At 47.9% G+C, this 18,640-nt stretch overlaps 1 long non-coding RNA gene across 1 annotated transcript in view; it reads left to right on the top strand.

Annotated features, from left to right (window-relative positions):
- The window catches only part of LOC144826259 (uncharacterized), a 57,934-nt gene extending 40,350 nt beyond the window's left edge, over positions 1-17,584 (top strand). The window contains exons 2-4 of the long non-coding RNA XR_013609738.1: positions 12,947-13,037; positions 13,194-13,269; positions 17,490-17,584. This is a non-coding gene — a long non-coding RNA (uncharacterized LOC144826259). The remainder of the gene's footprint in view (positions 1-12,946; positions 13,038-13,193; positions 13,270-17,489) is intronic.
- Positions 17,585-18,640: the final 1,056 nt, after the last annotated feature.

The following is an 18,640-nucleotide window of genomic DNA, read 5'->3' as shown; positions in this document are numbered from 1 at the left end:
GACGGGGGCGGCCCCCGCGCCTCGCTAGACACCCGCACCGTGAATCAGCCCGGTGGAGTTCACCGGAGCCGCTGGGAAGGCGCACGGAGGGCCCCCGGCAGTGTTTATAAGGGCCAAACGCACGCTGCGGCATCGCGCTGGGCGGCGGCAGCATCAGGAGGCCGGAACACAGTGGGTGGAAGCCCAGAATAGCCTGAGGCACAGAGGCTCAGTACATCGTTCTATAGCGCCCCCGGCAGGAGTGAATCTACCGCCTCCCCGGGTCTCACTCTGAAGGGAGTACCAGAGGAGCTCAGCGGAGCTGCGGCACAGACAATATGCGGGCCCCAGACGCCGAGGTGAGCCAGCACACATGATGACACGGGGCGCACGCTGGCAGTTGCATCAGGAGGCCAGTCCATAGCCTCAGAGGTGACCCCCCCACATACTGCTGGCGCCGACAGCACATCCATCCAGGAGGTGGCCCTGGTGACGCCCTGAACAGTGGGAGCCAAGGAAGAGGGCGCGCATAAGGTCGGGCTGATAGCGGGGCATTTTACACAGTACCATAGCGCCTACGCACCAATCGTCCATACTCCTGCAAACCAGAGAGGAGAAGCGGCGAAGGGGGGGCGCTGCCGGAGGGAACCATGGCTGGCAGAGGCCCGAAACACAACTCGACGCAATCCAGATTGGACAAATTTGCTTACGATAAGCACAACACTCCCCAAATGGAGCCCCGACGTCCACGGGAAAGGCGCCGGAAGGCGAGGGGTCAAAGAAGGTAATGCTCGACGACGTCATGAGAGCCCTGGCGCAGGTGCAAGCAACGGTGGGGTCCACTGCCACGGAGGTCACCCTATTGCGCACGGACTTTCACAAGATGAGCGAGAGAGTGAAGCAGGTTGAGGTGGTTGCAAAATCCCTGGTAGAGGACGTTTCGGAACTACAAATTGCAGTGGAGCGCGTGGAGGCCGAGAACAAAGCACTTAAGGAGAAACTGGACAACCAAGAAGGGCGCTCGAGCAGGAACAACGTCCGCATTTTAGGAGTTCCTGAATCTGAGGGCACCCGCGCAATGGACCTTTACGTGGAGGAGCTGATCAAGTCGAAATTCCAGCCCAAGGGGCTCTCGCACTTCTTCTCGGTTGAGAGGGAGCATAGAGTCCCTGGTGGGAAACCAAAACCAGGGGCCCCCCCGAGACTGATACTCGCAAGGCTCTTTAACTTTCGCGATCGGGATGCCATTTTGCAGGCGGCGAGGGTATCGGACCCGATTCAGATTCAAAACTCTACCATCGCCTTCTTTCCGGACTACACGGCGGAGGTCTCTCAACAGAGAAGGACCTTTTTTGAGGTTAAGAAAGAATTACGAGCGAAGGATATTCCCTACTCAATGTTATTCCCGGCTCGGTTGAGAGTGGTGGCGGACAATAAAGTATGGTTCTTCGACACGCCTGATGTGATCCGAGATTGGTTGGAGGGATGGAGGCAAGTAGGACGGCCCCGCCGCACGATTAGATCCACCCGGAATCAAACAGAGGGCAGCCAAGCGGGTTCGCAGGCATCCGGCAGAGATGGCGTGGCCCGATCGCAGGCACAAGAGGACGTTGGTGCCGAGGGTGGCGTGGAGTCCTGAGCGCCCGAGAGCGCTACAAGATGAGGATATAGCTGGTTGGTTGGTTGGTGGCTGGACACTGGCCTGGGGGACTCTGAGGAGGACAGGAAGGCCGCCTGCTCCGGAGGACACTTCACCCCAGCAAGCAAGTACACTGTTAATGGGATGGGTAAAGCACTCTGCTAAGATGGGGGGCGGGCGGTTCTATGTCCGTTAAGCAGGGGGGCAGGGAGGGGGTGGAGAGGGGGGACAGTTCAGTTGTTTTTTAAGTTACACAGGTAGGGGCAAGATGAAACAGGTGACGCACACTTTCAACAGGCTTCCGCGACGGGCACTACACCCGGGTGGTGGGATACACTGGGCACCAGATAGGCTTTTATGGCGAACATGCAAGACTCACATTCCACGACGCCTGAGGGTGCGACACTGAGGTCCACAGTCGCTCCCCTCCGACTTTTAACATGGAATGTACGAGGGCTGGGGGACAAAATTAAGCACGGATTAGTACTGCACGCGGTGAAGAGGCAGGGTCCTGCTTTAGTACTCCTGCAGGAAACACACCTCACGGGAGGGGCATCCAAGGCATTAGACAGGAGGGGGTATACAATGGCGGTACACTCGGAATTCACATCAGGCTCCCGGGGTACGGGCATTCTGGTTAAGAAATCCTTCCCGTTCATAATATTGTGCACCAAAACTGACGACAAGGGCTGCTTCGCGGCGATTCAGGGGCAATGGGAGGGGAGGCTGGTGAATATTGTCTCAGTGTACATACCTCCGGCGCTTCACACAGTTATGCTACCGGCATTGGGGGATTTTCTCCTGACGCTCCCAGAGGGAGATATAATTATCGGAGGAGACTTCAACACGACAATAGACGCTACAGCGGATAGATTCCCGGTCATGGCCCAACCCCCCGGACCTTCCCGCTTTCAGCGTTTGCTGGAGGCCTTGGGTTTGGTGGACATATGGCGGCACATACACCCTCACGCGAATCAGTACACTTACCACTCCGCAGTACATAACAGTTTGACTCGGATAGATTATTTTCTGGAGTTGGGAGATGGCCTGCAGCATGTGGACAACATCGAAATTCTACCCAGGGGGATCTCAGACCACTACCCAGTCCTCTTAACCCTGTCCACTCAGGAGAAGTCCCGTAGAAGGATTTTTCCTATACATGCATCGTATCTCAAGGTCCCCAAGGTTAAAAAGGCACTTAAGACGACGACTAAACACTATTTCACAGAAAACATGATGTTGGTGCAGTCACCCGTTGTCCTCTGGGAGGCATACAAAACGGTTCTAAGGGGGCAGGCGATAGTGTCCATTACAGGCTATAAGCGTGAGAGGACTCTAGATTTAACCAAGTTAGAACTGGCGCTACACGGAGCAGACGTCGCCCATACGGCAGACCCGATGCCGGCTACGCATCGCACTTTGCTCCTGCGACAACAGCAGCATAGGGAACATGTACAACATCAGACGGCTGAGCGGATTACTGCAACAACACATAGAATCTATGACATTGGAGACAAGGCTGGGAAAATGTTGGCCTGGTTGGACAAGAGAGGGGGAAGCATGAGGGGGATACAAGTGGACGATAAGGAGGGAGTTGTACGCACGAGCCCGGAAGAGGTGGTGGGGGCCCTTGCAGACCATTTAGAGGCTGTGTTCACCCCTGATAGGGTTGTGACGGCGGACATGGCGCGAGCATCACTTAGCCACATTGTAATACAAACACTACCGTCCGAGGCTGCCATGGAGCTAGAGGTAGACATTACGACAGAGGAAATACGACAGGCCATCCATGAGGTGAGGGCAGGGAAAGCACCAGGACCTAACGGCATCCCAATAGAATGGTATCAATCTATGTCCGATCAACTCAGTGGGCCATTATTGGCTATGTACACGGAGAGTTTGCATGCGGCTGAACTCCCACTGGATCAACGGACCGCCACAATTGTGGCTAACCCAAGCCTGGGAAACCGCCCGCGGAATGTACATCTTACCGCCCCATATCCCTGCTTAACGCAGAAGTCAACATTTTGGCGAAACTTTTGGCTACCAGGCTGATCTCCCATCTCCCACACCTGATACACCCAGACCAATCAGGCTTTATGCCCCACAGGAACACCGCCCTCAACCTGAGACGGGTGCATGGGGTATTGGCTGGCGCTCTACCGCATAACGACCCAGCAGTCATACTGGCACTTGATGCTAAGATAGCCTTTGACTTGGTTGAATGGCAATATCTATTCGAGGTTCTGTCACCCATGGGGTTTGGTCATAAATTCATAGCTTGGGTTCGATTGCTGTACTCAAATCCCATAGCGCAAGTTGTGGCAAATGGCCACATTTCCCCCCCGTTCCCTTTGGCGCGAGGCACCCGGCAGGGATGCCCCCTGTCCCCGCTACTCTTCGCGATAGCACTGGAGCCCTTGGCGACACTGATCCGCTCGACCCCTCTACTGAAAGGGATCACCTGGGCGGAGGGGTGGGAGGATCGCCTCTCCCTTTACGCCGATGACATGCTCGTCTACCTGACAGACCCGGACCGTAGTATACCGGAACTGCTGGCTCTGTGTGATGACCATGGGAAGGTCTCGGGATACACCATAAACTGGGTGAAATCCGAACTCTATGTGCTGTAGGGACCCCCCCCCCCCTTCTTGGAGGCCGACTGTCCCCTGCGGCTAGCAGGAACCTCCTTTAAATATCTTGGTATACATGTCACAAGAGACCCTACAGAATTTTTTGACAAGAATCTGAAACCGCCGTTAGAACGGTTGAAACACGACGTTAAATTTTGGGCGACATTACCACTGACGTTACTAGGCAGAGCGGCGCTTTACAAAATTATGACGTTACCCAAGTTTCTTTATGTCCTGGATAACACGCCCTATCCGGTACCGCCCGGGTACTTCAGGCGGGTATCGGCGCTGGTTTCCAACCTGTTGTGGAACAATCGCCCAGCACACATAGCATAGGCTAAAATTAACAGAAGTTGGTACGAAGGAGGGATTGCTTTGCCAAACCTGCTGTTATATTATTGGGCGGCCCAATTGAAGCCAATCAACCAGTGGTTACACGCCCCCCAAGAAGACCCGGCCTACAGGGCAGACAGAGCGCAGCTGGGCACCAACGGTATGTTAGCGGCCCTGTACGATAAACGCCTCGTAAATAAGATGGTGGGACCCACAAGTCTTACGACCGTAATATGGCACACAGCGCATGCTAAACTATGGTGGAAAGGTCGCATTACCAAACTCACCCCACTTTGGGATGCTAGAGCCTTGGGGAACCTTAGACACGTAAGGGCTTCACCCAATGGGACAACATTGGAATATCAACGGTGGGGGACTTGTGGGACAAAGGGACAGTGATATCCTTCACTCAGCTGAGCCAACAGTATGAGCTAGGCGAGACGGAATCGTATAGATATGTACAGATCAGACATGCACTGCTTTCGGCCATACCGCCTGACTCGGAGGTCCCAGAGGCATCCCCCCTTGAGGACCGCCTTCTCACGGACTACATGCAACAGTGAGCTACATCACTCACACATCGTAAGTTGCTCAACAACATGCCGGACACTACACTGAAACTTAGAGACAAATGGGTAGCAGAAGTGGGCGACATAGATGATTCGGAATGGAACGAGGCATTGGCCTCACCGAAGGAGGTGGGCATATCGGCTAGGCTCCGCTTGGTGCAGCTCAAGATCTTGCACAGGGTGTACTACACGAGATCGACGTTGCACACAATACTGCTTGCACAACATCCCTACTGCCTACGCGGGTGTGGGGAGGAGGGTACATTTTTACATACCATATGGGAATGCCCTCGTATAATAGAGTATTGGCAACAAATAATGTGCACCTTGTCTCAGGTGATGGGGACTGTCACTGGTCCCTGAGCCGAGCAAATGCCTGTTAAATATATGGGAGCCAAACGACCTCACTAGACACAGCCAAACGTGGTCCACGATAGGCATACTAATAGCGAAAAGAGATATAGCCCAGAAATGGGGTGCGGCAGAGGCCCCCATGTTGGCGCATTGGTGTCCAAACATGGATAGGGTGATGATCACGGAGAGGGAGGTCTACAGAACAAGGGCTAGCCCACGCAAATGGAATAAGATATGGTCCCAATGGAACGTTTACAGAGGGGAGATCTGCGTACCGCTGCAGGAGGATGAACAGCTGACCTCGGACGAGGAGGAGGAGGGGGAGTGAGGTGGGTTGGGAGGGGGAGGGCGGACATAGGGACCGGGTACTCCATTAAGGAAAGGTGACTTGGCTGGGGGGGGGGTGAGAGGCCTCTCTGCCTGAGCCACCACGGCATTTGATTGGGGACGCCCGCATGTTGTAGTGTTGATCAATACCTCTGCTATGCGTAAAGCCTTCAAGAACCCCAAGGTAGTGATTGTCACCTGTAGGTCAAGAAGTATGATATGTGCTAATCCAGTTGTCTACCGTACGATGTGTACTTCGTTAGTTTCTTATTTAAGTTAGATAGTTTTACATAACAGAAAATACGGACCTATAAGTTATCCGGTATGACAGTGCAAGTGAAGTACGTGCAGTAATCCAATACGCCGCCGAACCCCAGGGATGTCGGCTGATGGGCTGTGTCGATCCGGTTGAATAGATTTAAATTTGAGTTAATGCGGCCGGCCCCAGTGGTTGTAGGCCATAAGCTGTGTGATTTTAGAAATGTACAATAAAGGTCTTTAAAAAAAAAAAAAGCATTCACAGTCATGGTGGTCTACTGACCCCAGCAGGCCACAATCCTTGTGAGTACCAGCCATTCCCAACGGATGGCGAATTGCGACCTGCCTCACGAATATTAATGAGGCAGGTCCCTTTGCGACCCATTGTGAATCCCAAACAGTGTAAAACACACTGTTGTAGATAGCTGTTTGTGATTTCCTAATAGCAAACTGCAAAAATTCGCTAATAGGAAATCACAAATAGTCTATGTATATCTAGCCCCATGAGTGCACTCTGCCACAACCCACCAATCTATCTCCAAGGCAAGCTTAAAGCTGAAAACTAACAAATGGCATAGTAGAAATATTTTATGTAGCCCCAATTCCTCCATCAATAGTTTGGCTTCTACCGGATTAAATTCTGGGAAGTCTGGCCCATCAATTATTTTAGGTAAATGGATAGTAAATAGTAAATATCTTAATTATTGTTTGTACCTATCAAAATCTGATTGACGATCTGTAAAAGAGAGGAAGGCATCATGTGATATGATATGGCCTCAATTAGATTTTTTTTAAACACATTTTTATTGGTTTTCAAATTCACAGTACATTTAAGCCCATCATCAATGCAGTAACACATGCACCACACTTGCAAGAAAATAGGGAAATTACAAACATCCGGGCAAGGTATAAAATCCCTGTCCACATTGAGCTCAGTTTGAACAGCAAAAGTAGAGCAGCGATGGTCACAGCCTATGGGGCCAACCAACACCAGTCCGCCTGAGCGGTCATAAGCAGAACTAATGCGCATCTCAACAGGCTGAAAAACATTATTAAAGCTGGAACCAGGTACCTCCCACTGGATCAGGCCGAGCTCACCATGAGTAGATGTTATCCTAATAATGACGGCTATGGGGGCACTGGTATGGTTGTATGCTTCAGTATTTGGGAATCCTTGAGTGTTCTCAGGACAAGAGGGGTTAGGTGTTCACTCAGTCCTCACTCTCATGGGGGAGATAATTCTGCCTACATCATCTATCAGACGGCAATCCTGCAGTGTGGTGCACCAGGCCTGTGCATGTTCCACGGCTTGGAAGCCGCAATGCACTTCTCACAGTGCGGCTGCCTCTTCTCAGTCTGCCCACTTCAGTAAGCCGGAGAGCCAGCGCTTGAGATTAGGGCCTCGGTGGTCTTTCCATGTGGTCACTATCTGGTGACGGGCCAGTCAACACCAGTGCTAAGTCAATGAACTGAGATGAGATAGCTCTCACCCTGGGCCTGGGGAAGAGTCCCAGGAGGCAATAAGGAAGCGTTTTCAGGACGTGTCAATCTGTGGCCGTTGTGATGCCTCTGGTAACCGTTTCCCAGAACTGGAAGAGAGTGGGGCAAGCCCAGACTATGTGCCCCACGTCCTTGCATCTTGGACATGCTGCTTGTGCAGTAGGTAACATAATGTTTATGCGCTTAGCCCCACAGAGATAGAGCAGTAAGTCATCTGCATACAGGGAGATGTAAAGTGTGGTAGCATCTAGTGGTAATCCCTTGTACGCACGGCCTTCCAAAGCGAGAGTGCAATAGGTTCACCCACAATGGCAAATAACATTTGAGATAGTGGGCAACCCTGCCTGGTGCCCCTTTTAATGCGTCAAAGGGCTGAGAGGAAGTCCTAAGTTTTCACGCGGGCTACTGGATCTGTGGAGAAATGTGGTCCATGTGAGGCATCCCCTGCCCAGTGCCATGGCAGTCATGACAGTGTACAAATAGTCCCATCTGAGAAGGTCAAAAGCTTTCTCCAAGTCCACAGCCATTACCATCACTTCAAGGTAAGTCGTTGGAGTTGAGTGTAAGATATCGATCAGTTATCTGATATTCAGGGTCATGCTTAAGGTCAGGATAAATCCGGATTAGTCGGGTGCACGATTGAAAGGGGTTTATAAAACAAGATGTGGTCTTCCTCCTTTGCTGGTTTCAGAAGAGGCACCAATAGAGCCACCAGCATAGTAGAGGGTAGTGTACTCTAGTCCCTTGCGGCGTTTTATAGTTTAGTCAGCTGAGGGCCCAAGGTGTTGCTAAAGATCAAGTACAACTTGATGGAAATCCACCAGTTCCTGGGATGTTGCCCGTGCTAGGGATAGAATGGCTCTTGCACTTACTGCATCTGGAAATCCCCTCCCAGCATTGATGCCACCTCTTGTCCCACCCTAGGGGTCCAGGCATTCAAAACATATGTGCACATGGGGACCAGGCTCTAGAGAGGCTTCGTAGAGCCAGGCATAGTAGTCTTGAAATTCCAACTGAATATCAGCTTGAGCGTACGCCCCCTCACCAGTTGCCATACTGATGAATAGCCTTTGCTTTCGGTCTCAGGAGGGATTGACAAGGCAAGCACGTAAGCGCCCGGTTTTGTCACACTTGTTATGTGTTTTGTTAAGGAATTGGCAGTAGTCATGGACTCTCAGTCTATCTAAAATATCCAATAACGTCTCCTTTGCCTCCAGCAGTTGTCTTCGAGCAGGGTCGCAAGGTCTGTCTTTGTTGAATGTGACAAGGAAACGCTCCTGCTGGGAGACCTCTTCGGAGAAAATGTATGCAGATCCCTGTCGCAATGCAATGGCCCCTCATGACCACCTTAAATGCCTCCCATTCAGTTCGGAAGCTGTAGCTCCCTAATTTTCTGAGGAATAATCCCATATTGGTGTTGACTGGAAGTCCCCGAATACTGTTTCTTCCATATTGGCCGTCTTTAATTTCCAGGATGGAATAGAGGAGTTGGTTGCTTCCCAGCTAAGTGTCAGTAGGAATGGATTGTGGTCTGAGTATGTTGTATACAGGTACTCTGTGCCAATCATTCTGTTACTAAGCGGGTCGCAGCAGGGTAGTGTATTCAGACGCATGAAGATTGTACATGCCTGAATATTATGAGTATTCCCTACGATGGAAGTGGTGCGCTCTCCACATGTCTATGTGACCCCACTGCCATGTCTGGAAGACCATGGATGCTGTGTGTATCAGTGAAGATAGCAGCGGAGGGTGGGACCTGTCTAGGTCTGTATCAGCTATGCAATTGAAGTCACCACCAACTATCAATGGGTAATGCAGGAGCACTTGGAGGTGAGGGGCTTGCAATTTTAGGGAACTGCTTGATCAGTGTTGAGAGCTTAACGCCACATCTTTCCCCTCTAGCTTGCCCCCCACTATTCTGTACTGACCCTCGGTGTCTATCATCTCGGATTGTGGCAAGAAGGGTATTTTAGGAAGGATCCATATTTGCTAATTTAGATATACTAATTTTACCCCAACCTCCCAAGCCCTGCAGTCTGTATAACTGTCCCTGCTCGATTTCTAGCTGAGGATTTGAAAAATGTTGTCTTAACCAGGAGAACCACCATTCAAAATGGAAGCTCGTAGTAGAGGAATGAGTTGGATGAAGAACCCACAAGGGATCTTGTAAGGGTTGTTTTAGAGCAGGAGTAGGCATTTCTGGAGGGCGGATTATTTAATTAAGGTATTCAGACACATCAGTGACATGGGAGACCAACATGTCAAATCATTACATAAATGTGTCTCATAGCAGAGCATTTTTGATGCAAACAGTAAGGCCCCAGATATGTAAAGTCTTCGAAGAATATTTTGAGGCTAGCCCAGAGGACCACTCAGAGTCTGATATTCCTGCACTAACTGGGACCCACGGCAGAAAATTCACAAAATACATCCAGAGTCAGGGGCTTCATCCTCTGGGGTATTGGATGGACAGCTCTGGGTCATCTGTATGAAGAGAGACCGACTCCTCCACTCTCGGCTACCATTCAAACCCTAGAGCCTCAATAGCCAAAGGAAAATGGATGGGGTATTAAAGGCAACCTTGTCTGGCTAGTGAAGAGATCCAGCAATGTTGCAGTCACATAGGCAATGGCCTTTAAATATTCATAGAGCAATCAGAGCTGGAACAATTTATCTGGAATGGCAGGAAACCCCGATTGAAACTAAGACTTGCGACGTTGCCTCCTGAGAAGCGGGGTTTGGGACTTCCGGATCTCCTGCTTTATTATCAGGCAGTACAGTTGCGAACTCTGGTGGAATGGAGCAGGTGGGAATCGGATAAACACTGGCTCTTTCAGGATCAGGCGGTCGCGGGTCGTCCGCTCCAGGAAGTGCCCTTTCTTCGCCGGCAACACCGACCCCCCAATCTCTACGCTTCCTACATCACGAGGGTGCCACTAGAGGTGTGGGATAACACCAATCTTAAGTATGAGCTCACCCCCTTTCCGTCTCCGCTCACCCCCCTACTCGAGAACCCAGACTTTACTCCTGGGCTGGATGTGGTGGCGTATGCGAGGTGGCGCCCGGCGGGCTGCAGATCCCTGTACCATTTGTATACCAGGGAAGGGGTCATTCCATTCGAGACTTTCAAACAAGAGTACGGCCTACCCGAAACGGAACGACTTCGGTACTTACAAGCTCGGCACTGGGCGCTTCATGGTCAGGTGCGAGAAGGGGGCTGACCGACAGCTGCGGCCATACGAGTATTGGCTGATCACGAGAACCGCGGATAAGCACCTCATTTCTGACCTATATCGCACGCTTCTAGACCGGTACTCTCGGGTGTACAATGCAGGTGGGGCTCGTTGGGAGAGGGAATTAGGGCACACCCTCAGCACCAAAGAATGGGACAGTATTTATTACCACGCGCGACACTCTGCATATCATATGGGGCTACCTGACACGCTCACTAAAATAGTAACATACTGGTACTACACCCCTGAGAGGCTGCATGAAATGAACCATGAAAGGGAGGCGACATTCTGGCGAGGTTGTGGGGATAGGGGGTCCCTGGTCCATCTTCTTTGGGACTGTGTCCATCTCCGGGAGTATTGGAAATCAGTGTTAGATGAGGTAGACACCCATTTTGATACCAAAATCCCCCGCTTCCCCTCCTATGTACTATTGGGTTTGCCCAATCCCATCATGTACCCATTGCGGTCCCGTAGGGGCAGACTGATCGCCATCGCTATTGGGTCGGCATTGCAGAACATTGTGTCTCACTGGCGCACCACACACATTCCCACTTTTCAGGGGTGGCTTTATCGTCTGTGGGCGGTTCTGGGCATGGAAAAGCTGTCTCTGATCAGGGCGGGGTAGGGGGTGAGATATGCAGAATTGTGGCAACCATTCCTCTCTCTGCTAGCCACGGAATTTAGAGAAGTAACATGCCCCAAGTACCTGCGCCTGCTGCGTCTATCCCAGACCGAAAGCTGAGGAGATCTGTCGGACCTCATCCTTGTTTGCAGAGAAAGCTGGACCTGGACCTGGGGGGGGAGGGTGGGGTGGTAGGGTTGTTGGGTTGGGGGGAGGGTTGGGGTCGGGTTTTTTTTTATTTCTAGTCTCTTGTTTTCCAGCTGTTTGACAATGTGGCCTATATAATGGCATCACCCATTTTGGGGGCCTGGCTTGAGAACTTTCGGTGGGGCTCGTTAGTCGGGTGTTTCCTGATGATGCAAAACACAATATTTTTATCCCTCTCCCCCTTCCTTTCGATTTAAGACGCGGCCGGCCCTTTTGGGTTGCAGGCGGCCTGCTGTGTTAAACACCTCGGGCCTTATTTATGAAGGCCTTGCGCCACGGGTGCGTGACTTTTTCCCATTTTAAAAGTGACGCACCGGTGGCGCAAGGCCTTTGTAAATAAGGCCCCTGATGTATTACTGTTCTCACTGAATCGGCTGCACAATAGCACGTTTCCAAGCCAGCCCATTGGGTTGTAGGCGATTTTTGTCTACGATGTTTGTTCCTGAAACAGCTAATAAAACAGATTTAATACTAAATATTCATAGAGGAGATGCAAAGATTGGATTCATTTGTGGCCAATAATAGTTTCCTCAGGCATAGCACACATGTATCTCCACATGACGGAGTTAAATGCTTTTTAAAAATCGCCCAGGAGTAGAGCGATGGAGCTCTCCGAGTGACCCACCAGACCATTATGAAGACATTGTGGCCTTGGTATGTAGTTGCTCTGTTCAGAGTGGGTGATATGCAAGGGCTTTAGCTAAAATCCTAACTTTGTGTTTATTCTGAATCAGGGCGTGCTCCACTTTGGTTGGGTTGAGGATTTACTCCTGGTCGGAGCTCTCCATGGGCGAGTCTGATTTATTTTGAGTGTCATCTGTTCAGTTTCTACCATGCGTTGTCCGCCTTTGTTAGCTGCTTCCTTGCCAACCATCCGGCTCACGCCGCCTCTGTGTCTGGCACCGGTAGTCCTGTGGGTTGGTTCTGATTTAGGTGGAGGTGTCCTTTCCTGAATCTTTGCTCAGCTCGCCAGCCACAGCTACCTCTGGAATGTCGAATGTGTGTGCTTTGTCACTGAAGAGTCCTTTGAGCTTCACATGGCATAGGAGTCTATATTTGATTTCATAGCTCTCGGTGTTCGATTCAAATCGTCAAAGATCGTCCATAGGTGCTCTGCCTGGCTCATGTATTCCATTATTGCAGGCATCTGGATGTGTCATTTTGCCTGTTTAATTTCCTTTACTAGATGTATGATAGTTCAGCAGTAGGTAACTGAACTTCCTGTAACTTGTAGCACTTCAGATGCATTTTTTCTTCTAAGCATGCTTCAACTGTTGTTTTTTGTCCTCTAGAGACCTCCCCTCTTGAAGTCTCATTCTTCGCTTCATGAGCCCTCTACAGAAATATTTTGCCCATCACCTCCAAAGGCTCTTTATATTTTTGGTATGCATGTATCCTTATCTTGAAATATACTTACACCAAAGTGCTCATGATGTCAGAAATAATGATTAAAAGTCGTCTCCTCCTTTGATTTTTCTGTATTTTTTATAGTGGAACTTCTCTAGCTAAGTTACTTTATTTATTGGTTTATTTTTACAGGTGCTGTAACTCGCAGACTGCAAAAGGTTTTCTGTCTGGAGCTGGTTCCCTACATAATCACTCAAAGTCCCCTCCAGTTGGTATACCATTAGCTGTTGGTTTGTTTTTGTGCTGACCTATACAACAGCAGGTTTAGGGTGCGCAGATGTAGTAGTAATAATAATTTTATTGTTTAAGTTAAATTAAAACGAAATAAAATAAAATCAGTTATAAAAACATTTAAAGGAAAAGTATTACTGCTAAACATTATTTCCACTAGTGTCAATTCATTAAGTGAATATATTTGGCGATTATTTGATAACCATGGCAAATTATAATAATTCGACCAATTCCGTCAAAGTAGGACTTTATGCAAGTGGCTGTGAATTAAAGAAATGTACTTGTGCTGCTGATGATCTTGTTTGTTACCCCAGAAAAGACTAGCAATGTAGGGGCTATTTATGAGAGCACAGCATCACTTTTGCACCAAGTAAAGTGGTACATGCGTGACGCAGGGCTCTCATAAAGATTTATGAAGCCATGCAAAGACATCCTGTGCGACTTTGAGTGGTCTCATAAATCATGAGTAAGGCGACGCAGCGCAAATCACTGCACCGCCTTACTCTGTGCCCAGGAGGTGTTCCACTGGCGTTGCAGTGGGGCTTTTCCATGCAGCACCCATGGAATTTGATGCGGCCGCAGAGTTACAAAGTGATGTAAACCCTGGGAACTGTCAAATCCGCAAGCATCCCGAGGTGAGGCTTAAGGAGGAGCGTTTTTTCATCCTTCCATGTGTGCTGCATTCTGCAGCACACCTGGAAAGAGGAAAACCCCTCGTAGGATTCTTTTTTGTGCAGGAAGGTGCCCCTTCTTTCACAAAAACAAACCTTCCTGCAACGAAGGCACCATTGTGCAAGGGTGCCTACATTGGTGCTAGGCTGCCAAAACGGCACCAGCGCTGGCAGAAAGGACAGGAATGCACTGTATTGCTTAAATATGGTGCATCCTGCCCTTTCACTTTGGCATCGGGCAGTGCAGCAAGGGTGCTTGCTGTGCTGCCCTACACCAAATGGCATAAATGAGGCCCTTAGTGCCTTTGATTGTTCTCACACTGGTTGCCCGAAAAAGTGTTTATATACCTATGCCACAGATCCTGTAATAATGGGCACAAATATAAAATGTGTTCTATTGCTTCCGAGTATATATCACTTTAGAAACACTTCTTATATTTATCTATAGGGTTGAACCAAGTCCTTTCAAACTGATAAAGAGGAAGGTATAGCAGCCTAAATCTTAAAAATTACTTTTTTTGTACAGGGATCTACATTTGAGTGTCAATAGGATTGTTTTCTATTTGTATATGTGTTAGTCATATCATTTGAGTACGTTTATATAGATGCACATTTTCTATGAATATCATAAAATACAGATTTCGTATTCCCTTTAATTATAAGCTTCCCTGTCGGCTGTGAAAGTGCCCCTAAAACTGATACGGAAGGCTTTTTACAGTTTTGTAGTAATATGTTAGACTTGGTGTCTGTAACCAAACATCTATCACTTGAGTGGATGTTTAAGACTTATTTGATTAAGCCATTTAATTTTGTCAATGGACCATTATGGTAATTGCATAGATACTTCATAACATTAATTTGATTTATAGCGACTAAGTGATTAACATCCATTTTCTTTTCATTGTTTTTATTGAAACAGTACAATGAACATTCGACCAAGTGCCTTATTCACATATATATACATAGGTAGAGGCATATATCAAAACATGAGTAGACAGCAGGCCTGGGACAATGAGGCATCTACATCGTAATTCTCCTTACAGAAGGCACTGCAGCCATCACCATGTGATATTTCAGAAGACTGAGGGGAAATCCATCAGTAAATGATGAATCTACTTCAATGTGCTGTTTCATAGTTCTGCTTGGTGGTATATGCATACCCTTGCACGCTCAAATAAGAGGAGTGTATCCTGCCTTCCTGTAGGAGTATCTGTCAGTCATTTTTAGCTGTTAACAGTGTATGGCTATGGGGGCGTGGCTTGCGCGCCGGCTGTTGAGGACGGACTTCCCGTGAGCTCCGCTTCGGACGACAACGCGGATGCCGTGAGGTCCTTCCCAGCCGTTTCTCGAACGGCTTTTCTCATCGGCAGTGGCGTCGGAAGGCATGCAGATTATGGAGATGCAACTTTGCAGTGTCTCCCAGCAGCGGAACGGCAGATATTTGCTCCGGTAATCTGAATTCTCTCTTCAAATCGGGTGGCCGCCATTTTGTTTCATGTTTACCGCGAATGCCTCCCAGCACCGGCTTTTCATGCTGCGCTTCTTCCTACATTAATGCTGATGATTCTGAATGCTTATTTCAACGTGGCCTCATCATTTTATCAGCGTTTTACTCCTTGCTAGATGCCAAATGCATTTTGCCTCTGATTTTTGCTGTTCTTACATTTTCTCTGACGTGATATGGCCGCCATTTTGAGTCTACTACATATGCACTGCTGCATGTCTTTTTGAAGGTCTCTCCTGTGCCTGCTTTTGAGACCTTATTTCTGACTTTCTTGGCTCTTTTTCTTTTTGATTGAGCTCACGTCCTTTGCCTCCTGTGTCTTCCTAGCGCTCTGTTTTTTTTTGTTGTTTTTTTTTTATATTGGACATATGTTTTCCTTCTTGTGTGGAGAAACCACGGCTGCCATTTCTTACTCTCCAGTGTGCATCTACTTTCTTCATTTGGTAACAACATCTTCGAAGTGACTTTGCCTTTATGAAATACTGTTTTATACTTGTGCTGGCTTTCATTGATGCTCTCTATTTATGCTATGGTTCTTATCACACAGTCTTACTGGTTTTATCTTGCCTTTCGTCCAGTGAGGGTATCAGCACTTAAGAGTAGTGCGTTTTTTTTTTTTTGGCTCCTCTTTCAGGTTGCTTCATTTTGAGCCATGCTCTGTATGTCCCTCTTACTGCCTAAGCATCTCTGAGCCAGTTCTTTGGACCCTGCTGATCTCTGTTGGTACCTACCTGACTACGGCAATTTGTCAGGCGTCCGTCATCATGGCTAATAACTCCACATCTCCTAAAGTGTCACAAACTGGAACCAAACCTGAGAGGCCTAAGAATGACCCGCCTTCTCCTATTGCATCTTCGTCTAATCCTGTTCTGGACTCCATTCTTGAAGAGGTCCGTGGTTTACAACCTTTTATGTCCGCTACTAATGCAAAACTTCAACAAATTGAAGAGCGCTGGGTTGTTATGGAGGGCAAAGTTTTGAGTCTGGAACAGCGTGTGAGCGATATTCATGATGTCTCAACTAAAATTCCATTGTTGGAACAGGAGATCCTCAAACTCAAACTGCACACTGAGGATTTGGAAAATCGTAATCGTAGGAATAACCTACGCGTTTATGGTGTTCCGGAAAATTTGGAGGGCCCTGATATGGTCTCCTTTATTTGTAAATTTCTTCAGGAACTTTTGGATCTTCAACCAGCTTCCCACCCCCTTAATATCCAGAGGGCTCATCGGCTTGGTCGCATTAATTCCAACTCCTCCAAACCACATGGCATCATTCTGCTGTTCCTCGAATTCACAGAATTAATGTCTGTCCTGAAAGCTGCCAGGGTCAAACGACGTCTCCAGTGGTCTGGTCATAACATTTTTATCTCGCAGGACCTTTCCTCGGCCACGAATGCACGACGAAAAGAGTTCTTGAATCTTCGACCTTTAATGCGTCAACTGAACATTCAATATGGAATACTGCATCCCTGTTTCTGCAAGATCACGCATAATGGCCGCACCAGATCCTATGATGATCCGCAAAAACTTCATGAATATCTTCTGAGTGTCTCTCCGTCAAATATGGACACTGCTCATTAGTGTTTTTCTTTTCTTTCCTTTGCTAACTGCTGTTATTCGATTCTTTCTAGCCTCTTTTGCTTTTTCCCCTTTATTCTAGATCTACTCCTTGAGGTTTTGTCCTCACATCCTTGTGTGTTTCCTTTTTGTGTACGTCCTGTTTCTTGGTTGCTCATGGGCTGAGTGCTTTCTCTGGCGCATCTTCGCCTCAGATGTCTTGGTTACTCTCTCCTTCTCTGATCAGGCCTTTCTGCCTTGATCTGGCTTTTCTCCTTACCTATCTTTCTTCTTTTTCTCTCTTCTTTCTCTCTCTTTGCTATCTTTCTCCTAAATGGTCTCTGCTTTCATTTCTCTTCTTCCAATTACTGTTTCCTTGTTTTTTTACTCTTGCTGGCTCTATTATTGTGAGCGTCTTCAGAATCCACTGTCTAACTGGTATTTTTTGTCTTCCCTTTTGTAGTGATCTCCTTACCATGTGTCGCTTCCATTGTCGCCCATCCTCCCCTCCTCCCAACATGTGTAATTTTGTCTCTTGGAATGTACGAGGTCTTGGTCATCCTGTCAAGCGTCAGAAGGTATTGTCTCCCTTAACCAAATTTCATTCACAGGTTGTTTTTCTTCAAGAAACACATTGCTCGGATGTTGAATCGCTTAAGCTTAAGAGACATTGGGTGGGTCAGGTTGCTTTTTCTCCTGCTGTTCACAAAAAGGGAGGGGTTGCTATATTGTTTCACAAAGCTTTGAATGTTCAGCTTATTTCCTCTCAACATGATGATGAAGGACGTTGGGTAATGGCTAAGGTTGTTATACAAAATAAGACGATGGTTCTGCTGAATATATATGGCCCTGTTCGCCCAGATCCAAAATTTTGGAAAGATATCAAAGTTCTCATTGCATCCATAGATTGTCTTGATTTTATTGTGGCTGGCGATTTTAACCAATGGTTAGATCCTTTTTCAGACCGATTGTCCTCTAGTAAATTTCAGCCTGACAAATCTCATAAGAGTTTTCAATCTGCCATTGCCTCGCGTCCTTTATATGACTCCTGGAAAATGTGTAACCCTGATTTATTGGAATATACTTTTTTTTCTAATGTTCATCATACACGCTCAAGAATTGATTATATTATGATCAGTAAGTCTCTTCTACCCTCCATCCAAAAATCTGTTATTGGCTCTATTTTTATCTCCGATCATTCCCCTGTTTACACTACCCTAGACCTCTCCCTTACCTCCTCTAAATTTAGTCGCTGGAAATGTAATTCTTTTCTTTTATCTGATGCCACTTTCATGAAAAAATGTACTGAGTTTTTTCAATGAATACTTTTCTTTTAATAAGCCCTCAGTCACCTCTATTCCCATCACCTGGGATGCTTTTAAAGCATCTTTTCGAGCCTTTACGATTTCATATGTTTCTACAAAAAAGAAACTTAATAGACAAAAGTATGAAGATCAGCTTAAACAGATTAAAAACCTTGAACACATATATTTTACTTCTAAATCATCTTCTGCCCTCCAGGACTTGATTCTCGCCAAAACAGACCTTAACAAAATTATCACTAATGAAGCTTGTCACACCCTTCTTAAAATAAAATCTAAATTCCATGGTGGC

This window comes from Lissotriton helveticus, chromosome 3_2 (assembly GCF_964261635.1).
Source record: "Lissotriton helveticus chromosome 3_2, aLisHel1.1, whole genome shotgun sequence".
Taxonomy (NCBI): Eukaryota; Metazoa; Chordata; class Amphibia; order Caudata; family Salamandridae; genus Lissotriton; species Lissotriton helveticus.
The sequence above is the reverse complement of the archived record's forward strand: the minus strand, read 5'-3'. Positions and strand labels throughout refer to the sequence as shown.